Source organism: Tachypleus tridentatus, chromosome 9 (genome assembly GCF_004210375.1).
Source record: "Tachypleus tridentatus isolate NWPU-2018 chromosome 9, ASM421037v1, whole genome shotgun sequence".
NCBI lineage: Eukaryota > Metazoa > Arthropoda > Merostomata > Xiphosura > Limulidae > Tachypleus > Tachypleus tridentatus.
Genome location: NC_134833.1, coordinates 99,678,240 through 99,692,340, shown reverse-complemented (window position 1 = coordinate 99,692,340; position 14,101 = coordinate 99,678,240). Strand labels below are relative to the sequence as shown.

The 14,101-nt window shown below is 35.7% G+C and overlaps 5 non-coding genes across 5 annotated transcripts; all 5 read left to right on the top strand.

Moving 5' to 3' along the window:
* The first annotated feature begins 3,102 nt into the window (after positions 1-3,102).
* Positions 3,103-3,174, top strand: TRNAD-GUC (transfer RNA aspartic acid (anticodon GUC)). The gene has a single exon. It is a non-coding gene; the product is annotated as a tRNA-Asp (tRNA).
* Positions 3,175-5,326: 2,152 nt separating this feature from the next.
* Positions 5,327-5,398, top strand: TRNAD-GUC (transfer RNA aspartic acid (anticodon GUC)). Its single transcript has one exon. It is a non-coding gene; the product is annotated as a tRNA-Asp (tRNA).
* Positions 5,399-7,553: 2,155 nt separating this feature from the next.
* On the top strand, positions 7,554-7,625 carry TRNAD-GUC (transfer RNA aspartic acid (anticodon GUC)). Its single transcript has one exon. It is a non-coding gene; the product is annotated as a tRNA-Asp (tRNA).
* A 2,152-nt stretch (positions 7,626-9,777) lies between these two features.
* TRNAD-GUC (transfer RNA aspartic acid (anticodon GUC)) lies at positions 9,778-9,849 on the top strand. The gene has a single exon. It is a non-coding gene; the product is annotated as a tRNA-Asp (tRNA).
* A 2,127-nt stretch (positions 9,850-11,976) lies between these two features.
* TRNAD-GUC (transfer RNA aspartic acid (anticodon GUC)) lies at positions 11,977-12,048 on the top strand. The gene has a single exon. It is a non-coding gene; the product is annotated as a tRNA-Asp (tRNA).
* The last annotated feature ends 2,053 nt before the right edge of the window (positions 12,049-14,101 follow it).

Below are 14,101 nucleotides of genomic sequence, written 5' to 3'. Positions count from 1 at the left end.
AGAAATTTCGTTTGATATGTTTATTTAGCAATTCTACAAAGATCACTCACTGCATGTAATTTACCAAGTAGTTGTGCAACTTATCCAGTACACTTAAGTGTACATATAATTGATCCATACGCGGTGAGGAAACTAATTTTTCACCACAGAATATAAGCTAAGTTCTTATAAACCTAAGGGGGAAAAGTTCTTGTTTTACTGGATTTTGACTGTATTTATTTTTATGTGATGACATTTGAAGTGATTGAATCGATCACTAAATGGCAATATAGTATCATGATAGTTTGGCTACCAGTGATTATGGTCATCTAGGATAGTAAATGCATTTTACTGCAGAATATTGTATTTAAACTGTGTTAATCTCAGTGTGTACCAAAATATACTGTAGTAAAGATACAATATTAATCATGGCTTAAAGAATTTTAGTTGGAAAGTTTCTGTTTGACTGAATGCTGCTTATATGTTTTAATAATATGATGGAATATGTCACGTTTGATAGCTAATATGAAGCAGCATGTTACAACATAGCTAGAATAGGTAATCCATGTTGGTTATCATGATAATGGCATGCAAGCTGGAGAAAACTCTAATTTTTTTATATATTTAACATTGAAATATATTTATGTGGCAGCATATCTGCATGAACATATATCTGTATATGTGGTATTGTATATGTAAATAGTTGTTTATGAGTACTGTATAACATGAATGTATTAATTACACATGGAAAAAAATCTCAAGAAATGTATGAATGAGAATAAAGGATTTGCTCTGAATGTTAAAACTCTTGGGCTACTTTTAACCAATGAAAAATGGGATTGGCTGTAACTTCATAACACTTGCACAACTGAGAAGACAAGCATATCCAATGAATAAATTCAAACTAATAACCAGCAAATTGGTAGTTGAGTGCTCTAACTAATGTTAGAAAGTGTAATGTATTTTCAGAGGTAATAGTGAAAGATACTTTTGATTGGATTGATTCAAATATTAATGAGCACATGAAATTATATGTAAAATAAAAAAATCTACAAACAGTAACTTATGCATCGCAACAAAAGTAAACTTGGTGCATCAAGTGCTTTATTTGATTATAGTTGAAAATTTTAAGTCAAGACAATTGAAATATTTTATAAATTTACAGTTTTACTAGCAATTTTATTGATATTCTAACAGTATATGATGCAGTTGGAAGGCATGAAAATACACAATTTGAGTATACACATAGAGACAGAAAGTAATACCTGCACAGTACTGGTTTTTAGTAGCCTCTGAAATATACTAAACTTGTACATGAAACACGTCTAATTGGATTGGTATGACGGTGTTAATGGATTCCTATAGTCAAAGGTTAGAAGTTAGTGCTTGTATGGTGATGAATGTGCTTTAATTTTTTATGTAGGAGCCATGGCCTTTCCTAATAGACTTAGGCTTTGTTTGTATACTAACCAGATACAGAAGAATGGACTGTGGTTTCATGGTAACACTTGCGAATAGTTAATCCACCAAGCATCTATAAAATACTGAACATATAATTAGGTAAGCCAGTTTCCAACAACATCGCACTGCCTAACAACAACGTACCTGTTCAGCACAAACAACCACACCATGCACACTTTGTATTTCTGGCATACTAGATGTTTTCTACACCTTTGTTTGATTTTGAAGTTTGCCTAAAAGTTTTAAAATTGTTTCATGCGAGTAGTTTGGTTTAACCTACGTCTATGAGTGATGAAACAATCGAATTACTTTTGTAAAATGTACATTTATACATGGAAAGATTTATACATTTTTTCAAAAATGTCATATTATGTATAGTTAGCCTTGTTATGTACATTTTATGGCGTTTTTAAACATCTTAGATTTTTAAGTACTTTGACAACACGCAAAAGGTTGGAGATAAGGTATTTCTATATATTTGGGATATCACATCACACATTATTTTCCTAGGCGTGACAAGACTTCCAATAGATATTGCACAAAAACTTGCTGCTTCTTCTTCTGGAGGCCTGGCATGGCCAGGTGGTTCAGGCACTCGACTCATAATCCTAGGTTTCTGGTTCGAATCCCTATCACACCAAACATGCATGTTTTTTCAACCGTGGGAGTGCTATAATGCGATGGTCAATCCCAATAGTCCTTGGTAAAAGAGTAAACCAAGAGTTGACGGTAAGTGGTAATGAATAGCTGCTTTCCCTCTAGTCTTACACTGCTAAATTATGGACGGCTAGCACAGATAGCCCTCGAGTAGTTTTGTGCGAAATTCACATAGAAACAAACGAACATATGGCTAATTTTGTAATCATGTGTATAAGAGTATTCGAAATTTTAATCAGTCATATAAATCGTAAAAAGATTTTAAATGTTTCATTACGTGAAAAAATATAAGATCGATTTAAATAAACAAAAATAATAAATGTTCAACTGTACGTGATGGACGTCGAAGAAGATTTCTTTGACGACCGCCCTTGAAAAGACGTTTTGCATAGGTATCGATAGAAAATGTACGCGAGGGTGAAAAGGAAGCGAAAAGGGTCGAATGTGCCTCCGTTGAAGAGAGCTAGAAAAACAAATTCTAATCGATAATCTTTTCTTGAAAACTATAATGATTCCAATGGAAATTTCAAGTGGAAATTGTGGTTTGATTTAGATGTTGGTCATAGAGCGCATGATTCTTATATATATGTAAGTTTGTATAAGAAGTCTTGGGATGGTGGAAAATACTAGTGATCGAGAGACTTTCGAAGCATATAGAAAGTATTGTGGAACGTAAACACTAGAATCAGTTTATAATTAGGTGAGCTGGTAGAGTGCTAGTCATTAACCGAAGCCTCTCTTTGATTTTATACGATCGACATTCCGAGAAACTTCACAAATGACTTTATCTGTAGGTTATTTGTAAAGGCATTGATGTGTAATTTCGTCGAAGTTTAAAGTGAAACGAAGCACTACTAGGTAATATAGTAAGGCAATTGAAATGACATGGTCGAGTCGATATAAAGAGGTATTTTTACGTTTATGTGATTTATACTTCTTCCTGTTTCCTCCGAGTAATCTGAATAACCTAGTGATTAAAAACAACGCTTGACACGTTGTTATCGGTCCTCGGTAGTATAGTGGTAAGTATCCCCGCCTGTCACGCGGGAGACCGGGGTTCGATTCCCCGCCGGGGAGTACGTGCATTTTCTTATACCCTTCATTTTAGAAGAACATCGATTGAAACATATGTTTCTTGAAATTAAGTTCTTCGATGTTCACTGATAACATCGTCTATTCGTGTCAAGAAATGGTTATCGAACACTGCTGTTTTTGTTAAAGTATTTTATGTTATGAGTAAAAGTATTTAGAGTTCACTGTTCTTTTTTTTTAATGAGAAAGAATGTATTTCACTCGTTCAATGTCCCATACGATATTGGTGTCCCTAACGTTCAGCAACACTCTTTATCTGTGAAGTACGTAATAAGATTGATGAGCGTACATGTCATTCGTGCATTCTTTCTTGTCTTCCTCTGTGGAAAGCTTTTGTAGAATTTACGAAAACAAACGTTTCACTACTGTCGCATTGCCTAATAGCAATCGATGGTTTGGGGAATTTATAAAATTAAGTGTTTTTTTTTCTCGTTTAATGTGCTCCTAAATGTTATAAAGTAGTTGTTGAGGTCTATACTATGTAAAAACTACACTGACAAACACCACACCAACATTATTTATAAAATACAATTTGATAACTGCCACGACTTCTGTATTGGAGAAACAAGTAGAAAAATGGAAACCAGATTCAAAGAACATAAAAAGTCACCTTCACACGTTTTCGAACACTGCAAGTCCAATAAACACAACATAACCATAGAAAACACTCAAATACTAAATAGAGAAACAAACATAAACAAACGCAAAATTAAAGAAGCCTTACTTATACAACAACTTAAACCCGAAATAAACCAATATAAAGGAACGCCTTTATACCTATATTAATATAATAAAATAAATAATATTATATATTCAAACATCTAATACCGCCCTCTACATTTCGACACACAGTTACACAACCCCTTTCAAACATGTGGTCAGCTTCCGGTCAGTTACCTCTTTCTTTGTGAACCTGACGATGACCGAAGAAGGTCGAAACGTTGTTCGCTCTTCTATGTAAAATATTTTCCCGACCCAAACGAGCCGTTTTTGCATATAAAGTTGTTACTGATGTTTTTAAAATACATTTAATATGGCTAATAGGGCCCGGCATGGCCAAGCGTGATAAGGCGTGCGACTCGTAATCTGAGAGTCGCGGGTTCGCTTTCCTTCGCGTCAATCATGCTCGCTTTTTCAGCCGTGAAGGCGTTATAATGTAACGGTCAATCCCACTATTCCTTCGTAAAAGAGTAGCCCAAGATTTCGCGGTGGGTGGTGATGACTAGCGGCCTTCCCTCTTGTCCTACAGTGCTAAATTATGGACGGCTAGCACAGATAGCCCTCGAGTAGTTTTGTGCGAAATTCACATAGAAACAAACGAACATATGGCTAATTTTGTAATCATGTGTATAAGAGTATTCGAAATTTTAATCAGTCATATAAATCGTAAAAGATTTTAAATGTTTCATTACGTGAAAAATATAAGATCGATTTAAATAAACAAAATAATAAATGTTCAACTGTACGTGATGGACGTCTAAGAAGATTTTTTTGACGACCGCCCTTGAAAAGACGTTTTGCATAGGTATCGATAGAAAATGTACGCGAGGGTGAAAAGGAAGCGAAAAGGGTCGAATGTGCCTCCGTTGAAGAGAGCTAGAAAACAAATTCTAATCGATAATCTTTTCTTGAAAACTATAATGATTCCAATGGAAATTTCAAGTGGAAATTGTGGTTTGATTTAGATGTTGGTCATAGAGCGCATGATGCTTATATATATGTAAGTTTGTATAAGAAGTCTTGGGATGGTGGAAAATACTAGTGATCGAGAGACTTTCGAAGCATATAGAAAGTATTGTGGAACGTAAACACTAGAATCAGTTTATAATTAGGTGAGCTGGTAGAGTGCTAGTCATTAACCGAAGCCTCTCTTTGATTTTATACGATCGACATTCCGAGAAACTTCACAAATGACTTTATCTGTAGGTTATTTGTAAAGGCATTGATGTGTAATTTCGTCGAAGTTTAAAGTGAAACGAAGCACTACTAGGTAATATAGTAAGGCAATTGAAATGACATGGTCGAGTCGATATAAAGAGGTATTTTTACGTTTATGTGATTTATACTTCTTCCTGTTTCCTCCGAGTAATCTGAATAACCTAGTGATTAAAAACAACGCTTGACACGTTGTTATCGGTCCTCGGTAGTATAGTGGTAAGTATCCCCGCCTGTCACGCGGGAGACCGGGGTTCGATTCCCCGCCGGGGAGTACGTGCATTTTCTTATACCCTTCATTTTAGAAGAACATCGATTGAAACATATGTTTCTTGAAATTAAGTTCTTCGATGTTCACTGATAACATCGTCTATTCGTGTCAAGAAATGGTTATCGAACACTGCTGTTTTTGTTAAAGTATTTTATGTTATGAGTAAAAGTATTTAGAGTTCACTGTTCTTTTTTTTTAATGAGAAAGAATGTATTTCACTCGTTCAATGTCCCATACGATATTGGTGTCCCTAACGTTCTGCAACACTCTTTATCTGTGAAGTACGTAATAAGATTGATGAGCGTACATGTCATTCGTGCATTCTTTCTTGTCTTCCTCTGTGGAAAGCTTTTGTAGAATTTACGAAAACAAACGTTTCACTACTGTCGCATTGCCTAATAGCAATCGATGGTTTGGGAATTTATAAAATTAAGTGTGTTTTTTTCTCGTTTAATGTGTTCCTAAATGTTATAAAGTAGTTGTTGAGGTCTATACTATGTAAAACTACACTGACAAACACCACACCAACATTATTTATAAAATACAATTTGATAACTGCCACGACTTCTGTATTGGAGAAACAAGTAGAAAATGGAAACCAGATTCAAAGAACATAAAAGTCACCTTCACACGTTTTCGAACACTGCAAGTCCAATAAACACAACATAACCATAGAAAACACTCAAATACTAAATAGAGAAACAAACATAAACAAACGCAAAATTAAAGAAGCCTTACTTATACAACAACTTAAACCCGAAATAAACCAATATAAAGGAACGCCTTTATACCTATATTAATATAATAAAATAAATAATATTATATATTCAAACATCTAATACCGCCCTCTACATTTCGACACACAGTTACACAACCCCTTTCAAACATGTGGTCAGCTTCCGGTCAGTTACCTCTTTCTTTGTGAACCTGACGATGACCGAAGAAGGTCGAAACGTTGTTCGCTCTTCTATGTAAAATATTTTCCCGACCCAAACGAGCCGTTTTGCATATAAAGTTGTTACTGATGTTTTTAAAATACATTTAATATGGCTAATAGGGCCCGGCATGGCCAAGCGTGATAAGGCGTGCGACTCGTAATCTGAGAGTCGCGGGTTCGCTTTCCCTTCGCGTCAATCATGCTCGCTTTTTCAGCCGTGAAGGCGTTATAATGTAACGGTCAATCCCACTATTCCTTCGTAAAAGAGTAGCCCAAGATTTCGCGGTGGGTGGTGATGACTAGCGGCCTTCCCTCTTGTCCCACAGTGCTAAATTATGGACGGCTAGCACAGATAGCCCTCGAGTAGTTTTGTGCGAAATTCACATAGAAACAAACGAACATATGGCTAATTTTGTAATCATGTGTATAAGAGTATTCGAAATTTTAATCAGTCATATAAATCGTAAAAAAGATTTTAAATGTTTCATTACGTGAAAAAATATAAGATCGATTTAAATAAACAAAAATAATAAATGTTCAACTGTACGTGATGGACGTCTAAGAAGATTTTTTTGACGACCGCCCTTGAAAAGACGTTTTTGCATAGGTATCGATAGAAAAATGTACGCGAGGGTGAAAAGGAAGCGAAAAGGGTCGAATGTGCCTCCGTTGAAGAGAGCTAGAAAAACAAATTCTAATCGATAATCTTTTCTTGAAAACTATAATGATTCCAATGGAAATTTCAAGTGGAAATTGTGGTTTGATTTAGATGTTGGTCATAGAGCGCATGATGCTTATATATATGTAAGTTTGTATAAGAAGTCTTGGGATGGTGGAAAATACTAGTGATCGAGAGACTTTCGAAGCATATAGAAAGTATTGTGGAACGTAAACACTAGAATCAGTTTATAATTAGGTGAGCTGGTAGAGTGCTAGTCATTAACCGAAGCCTCTCTTTGATTTTATACGATCGACATTCCGAGAAACTTCACAAATGACTTTATCTGTAGGTTATTTGTAAAGGCATTGATGTGTAATTTCGTCGAAGTTTAAAGTGAAACGAAGCACTACTAGGTAATATAGTAAGGCAATTGAAATGACATGGTCGAGTCGATATAAAGAGGTATTTTTACGTTTATGTGATTTATACTTCTTCCTGTTTCCTCCGAGTAATCTGAATAACCTAGTGATTAAAAACAACGCTTGACACGTTGTTATCGGTCCTCGGTAGTATAGTGGTGAGTATCCCCGCCTGTCACGCGGGAGACCGGGGTTCGATTCCCCGCCGGGGAGTACGTGAATTTTCTTATACCCTTCATTTTAGAAGAAAATCGATTGAAACATATGTTTCTTGAAATTAAGTTCTTCGATGTTCACTGATAACATCGTCTATTCGTGTCAAGAAATGGTTATCGAACACTGCTGTTTTGTTAAAGTATTTTATGTTATGAGTAAAAGTATTTAGAGTTCACTGTTTTTTTTTTAATGAGAAAGAATGTATTTCACTCGTTCAATGTCCCATACGATATTGGTGTCCCTAACGTTCAGCAACACTCTTTATCTGTGAAGTACGTAATAAGATTGATGAGCGTACATGTCATTCGTGCATTCTTTCTTGTCTTCCTCTGTGGAAAGCTTTTGTAGAATTTACGAAAACAAACGTTTCACTACTGTCGCATTGCCTAATAGCAATCGATGGTTTGGGAATTTATAAAATTAAGTGTGTTTTTTTCTCGTTTAATGTGTTCCTAAATGTTATAAAGTAGTTGTTGAGGTCTATACTATGTAAAAACTACACTGACAAACACCACACCAACATTATTTATAAAATACAATTTGATAACTGCCACGACTTCTGTATTGAGAAACAAGTAGAAAATGGAAACCAGATTCAAAGAACATAAAAGTCACCTTCACACGTTTTCGAACACTGCAAGTCCAATAAACACAACATAACCATAGAAAACACTCAAATACTAAATAGAGAAACAAACATAAACAAACGCAAAATTAAAGAAGCCTTACTTATACAACAACTTAAACCCGAAATAAACCAATATAAAGGAACGCCTTTATACCTATATTAATATAATAAAATAAATAATATTATATATTCAAACATCTAATACCGCCCTCTACATTTCGACACACAGTTACACAACCCCTTTCAAACATGTGGTCAGCTTCCGGTCAGTTACCTCTTTCTTTGTGAACCTGACGATGACCGAAGAAGGTCGAAACGTTGTTCGCTCTTCTATGTAAAATATTTTCCCGACCCAAACGAGCCGTTTTGCATATAAAGTTGTTACTGATGTTTTAAAAATACCTTTAATATGGCTAATAGGGCCCGGCATGGCCAAGCGTGATAAGGCGTGCGACTCGTAATCTGAGAGTCGCGGGTTCGCATTCCCTTCGCGTCAATCATGCTCGCTTTTTCAGCCGTGAAGGCGTTATAATGTAACGGTCAATCCCACTATTCCTTCGTAAAAGAGTAGCCCAAGATTTCGCGGTGGGTGGTGATGACTAGCGGCCTTCCCTCTTGTCCTACAGTGCTAAATTATGGACGGCTAGCACAGATAGCCCTCGAGTAGTTTTGTGCGAAATTCACATAGAAACAAACGAACATATGGCTAATTTTGTAATCATGTGTATAAGAGTATTCGAAATTTTAATCAGTCATATAAATCGTAAAAAAGATTTTAAATGTTTCATTACGTGAAAAAATATAAGATCGATTTAAATAAACAAAAATAATAAATGTTCAACTGTACGTGATGGACGTCTAAGAAGATTTTTTTGACGACCGCCCTTGAAAAGACGTTTTTGCATAGGTATCGATAGAAAAATGTACGCGAGGGTGAAAAGGAAGCGAAAAGGGTCGAATGTGCCTCCGTTGAAGAGAGCTAGAAAAACAAATTCTAATCGATAATCTTTTCTTGAAAACTATAATGATTCCAATGGAAATTTCAAGTGGAAATTGTGGTTTGATTTAGATGTTGGTCATAGAGCGCATGATGCTTATATATATGTAAGTTTGTATAAGAAGTCTTGGGATGGTGGAAAATACTAGTGATCGAGAGACTTTCGAAGCATATAGAAAGTATTGTGGAACGTAAACACTAGAATCAGTTTATAATTAGGTGAGCTGGTAGAGTGCTAGTCATTAACCGAAGCCTCTCTTTGATTTTATACGATCGACATTCCGAGAAACTTCACAAATGACTTTATCTGTAGGTTATTTGTAAAGGCATTGATGTGTAATTTCGTCGAAGTTTAAAGTGAAACGAAGCACTACTAGGTAATATAGTAAGGCAATTGAAATGACATGGTCGAGTCGATATAAAGAGGTATTTTTACGTTTATGTGATTTATACTTCTTCCTGTTTCCTCCGAGTAATCTGAATAACCTAGTGATTAAAAACAACGCTTGACACGTTGTTATCGGTCCTCGGTAGTATAGTGGTGAGTATCCCCGCCTGTCACGCGGGAAACCGGGGTTCGATTCCCCGCCGGGGAGTACGTGAATTTTCTTATACCCTTCATTTTAGAAGAAAATCGATTGAAACATATGTTTCTTGAAATTAAGTTCGTCTATTCGTGTCAAGAAATGGTTAACGAACACTGCTGTTTTTGTTAAAATATTTTATGCTATGAGTAAAAGTATTTAGAGTTCACTGTTCTTTTTTTTTAGTGAGAAAGAATGTATTTCACTCGTTCAATGTCCCATACGATATTGGTGTCCCTAACGTTCAGCAACACTCTTTATCTGTGAAGTACGTAATAAGATTGATGAGCGTACATGTCATTCGTGCATTCTTTCTTGTCTTCCTCTGTGGAAAGCTTTTGTAGAATTTACGAAAACAAACGTTTCACTACTGTCGCATTGCCTAATAGCAATCGATGGTTTGGGAATTTATAAAATTAAGTGTGTTTTTTTTTCGTTTAATGTGTTCCTAAATGTTATAAAGTAGTTGTTGAGGTCTATACTATGTAAAAACTACACTGACAAACACCACACCAACATTATTTATAAAATACAATTTGATAACTGCCACGACTTCTGTATTGAGAAACAAGTAGAAAATGGAAACCAGATTCAAAGAACATAAAAGTCACCTTCACACGTTTTCGAACACTGCAAGTCCAATAAACACAACATAACCATAGAAAACACTCAAATACTAAATAGAGAAACAAACATAAACAAACGCAAAATTAAAGAAGCCTTACTTATACAACAACTTAAACCCGAAATAAACCAATATAAAGGAACGCCTTTATACCTATATTAATATAATAAAATAAATAATATTATATATTCAAACATCTAATACCGCCCTCTACATTTCGACACACAGTTACACAACCCCTTTCAAACATGTGGTCAGCTTCCGGTCAGTTACCTCTTTCTTTGTGAACCTGACGATGACCGAAGAAGGTCGAAACGTTGTTCGCTCTTCTATGTAAAATATTTTCCCAACCCAAACGAGCCGTTTTGCATATAAAGTTGTTACTGATGTTTTAATAATACCTTTAATATGGCTAATAGGGCCCGGCATGGCCAAGCGTGATAAGGCGTGCGACTCGTAATCTGAGAGTCGCGGGTTCGCATTCCCTTCGCGTCAATCATGCTCGCTTTTTCAGCCGTGAAGGCGTTATAATGTAACGGTCAATCCCACTATTCCTTCGTAAAGAGTAGCCCAAGATTTCGCGGTGGGTGGTGATGACTAGCGGCCTTCCCTCTTGTCCCACAGTGCTAAATTATGGACGGCTAGCACAGATAGCCCTCGAGTAGTTTTGTGCGAAATTCACATAGAAACAAACGAACATATGGCTAATTTTGTAATCATGTGTATAAGAGTATTCGAAATTTTAATCAGTCATATAAATCGTAAAAGATTTTAAATGTTTCATTACGTGAAAAATATAAGATCGATTTAAATAAACAAAATAATAAATGTTCAACTGTACGTGATGGACGTCGAAGAAGATTTCTTTGACGACCGCCCTTGAAAAGACGTTTTTGCATAGGTATCGATAGAAAAATGTACGCGAGGGTGAAAAGGAAGCGAAAAGGGTCGAATGTGCCTCCGTTGAAGAGAGCTAGAAAACAAATTCTAATCGATAATCTTTTCTTGAAAACTATAATGATTCCAATGGAAATTTCAAGTGGAAATTGTGGTTTGATTTAGATGTTGGTCATAGAGCGCATGATGCTTATATATATGTAAGTTTGTATAAGAAGTCTTGGGATGGTGGAAAATACTAGTGATCGAGAGACTTTCGAAGCATATAGAAAGTATTGTGGAACGTAAACACTAGAATCAGTTTATAATTAGGTGAGCTGGTAGAGTGCTAGTCATTAACCGAAGCCTCTCTTTGATTTTATACGATCGACATTCCGAGAAACTTCACAAATCACTTTATCTGTAGGTTATTTGTAAAGGCATTGATGTGTAATTTCGTCGAAGTTTAAAGTGAAACGAAGCACTACTAGGTAATATAGTAAGGCAATTGAAATGACATGGTCGAGTCGATATAAAGAGGTATTTTTACGTTTATGTGATTTATACTTCTTCCTGTTTCCTCCGAGTAATCTGAATAACCTAGTGATTAAAAACAACGCTTGACACGTTGTTATCGGTCCTCGGTAGTATAGTGGTGAGTATCCCCGCCTGTCACGCGGGAGACCGGGGTTCGATTCCCCGCCGGGGAGTACGTGAATTTTCTTATACCCTTCATTTTAGAAGAAAATCGATTGAAACATATGTTTCTTGAAATTAAGTTCGTCTATTCGTGTCAAGAAATGGTTAACGAACACTGCTGTTTTTGTTAAAATATTTTATGCTATGAGTAAAAGTATTTAGAGTTCACTGTTCTTTTTTTTTAGTGAGAAAGAATGTATTTCACTCGTTCAATGTCCCATACGATATTGGTGTCCCTAACGTTCAGCAACACTCTTTATCTGTGAAGTACGTAATAAGATTGATGAGCGTACATGTCATTCGTGCATTCTTTCTTGTCTTCCTCTGTGGAAAGCTTTTGTAGAATTTACGAAAACAAACGTTTCACTACTGTCGCATTGCCTAATAGCAATCGATGGTTTGGGGAATTTATAAAATTAAGTGTGTGTTTTTTTCTCGTTTAATGTGTTCCTAAATGTTATAAAGTAGTTGTTGAGGTCTATACTATGTAAAAACTACACTGACAAACACCACACCAACATTATTTATAAAATACAATTTGATAACTGCCACGACTTCTGTATTGAGAAACAAGTAGAAAAATGGAAACCAGATTCAAAGAACATGAAAAGTCACCTTCACACGTTTTCGAACACTGCAAGTCCAATAAACACAACATAACCATAGAAAACACTCAAATACTAAATAGAGAAACAAACATAAACAAACGCAAAATTAAAGAAGCCTTACTTATACAACAACTTAAACCCGAAATAAACCAATATAAAGGAACGCCTTTATACCTATATTAATATAATAAAATAAATAATATAATATATATTCAAACATCTAATACCGCCCTCTACATTTCGACACACAGTTACACAACCCCTTTCAAACATGTGGTCAGCTTCCGGTCAGTTACCTCTTTCTTTGTGAACCTGACGATGACCGAAGAAGGTCGAAACGTTGTTCGCTCTTCTATGTAAAATATTTTCCCGACCCAAACGAGCCGTTTTTGCATATAAAGTTGTTACTGATGTTTTTAATAATACCTTTAATATGGCTAATAGGGCCCGGCATGGCCAAGCGTGATAAGGCGTGCGACTCGTAATCTGAGAGTCGCGGGTTCGCATTCCCTTCGCGTCAATCATGCTCGCTTTTTCAGCCGTGAAGGCGTTATAACGTGACGGTCAATCCCACTATTCCTTCGTAAAAGAGTAGCCCAAGATTTCGCGGTGGGTGGTGATGACTAGCTGCCTTCCCTCTTGTCTTACAGTGCTAAATTATGGACGGCTAGCACAGATAGCCCTCGAGTAGTTTTGTGCGAAATTCACATAGAAACAAACGAACATATGGCTAATTTTGTAATCATGTGTATAAGAGTATTCGAAATTTTAATCAGTCATATAAATCGTAAAAAGATTTTAAATGTTTCATTACGTGAAAAAATATAAGATCGATTTAAATAACAAAAATAATAAATGTTCAACTGTTCGTGATGGACGTCGAAGAAGATTTCTTTGACGACCGCCCTTGAAAAGACGTTTTTGCATAGGTATCGATAGAAAAATGTACGCGAGGGTGAAAAGGAAGCGAAAAGGGTCGAATGTGCCTCCGTTGAAGAGAGCTAGAAAAACAAATTCTAATCGATAATCTTTTCTTGAAAACTATAATGATTCCAATGGAAATTTCAAGTGGAAATTGTGGTTTGATTTAGATGTTGGTCATAGAGCGCAGGATGCTTATATATATGTAAGTTTGTATAAGAAGTCTTGGGATGGTGGAAAATACTAGTGATCGAGAGACTTTCGAAGCATATAGAAAGTATTGTGGAACGTAAACACTAGAATCAGTTTATAATTAGGTGAGCTGGTAGAGTGCTAGTCATTAACCGAAGCCTCTCTTTGATTTTATACGATCGACATTCCGAGAAACTTCACAAATCACTTTATCTGTAGGTTATTTGTAAAGGCATTGATGTGTAATTTCGTCGAAGTTTAAAGTGAAACGAAGCACTACTAGGTAATATAGTAAGGCAATTGAAATGACATGGTCGAGTCGATATAAAGAGGTATTTTTACG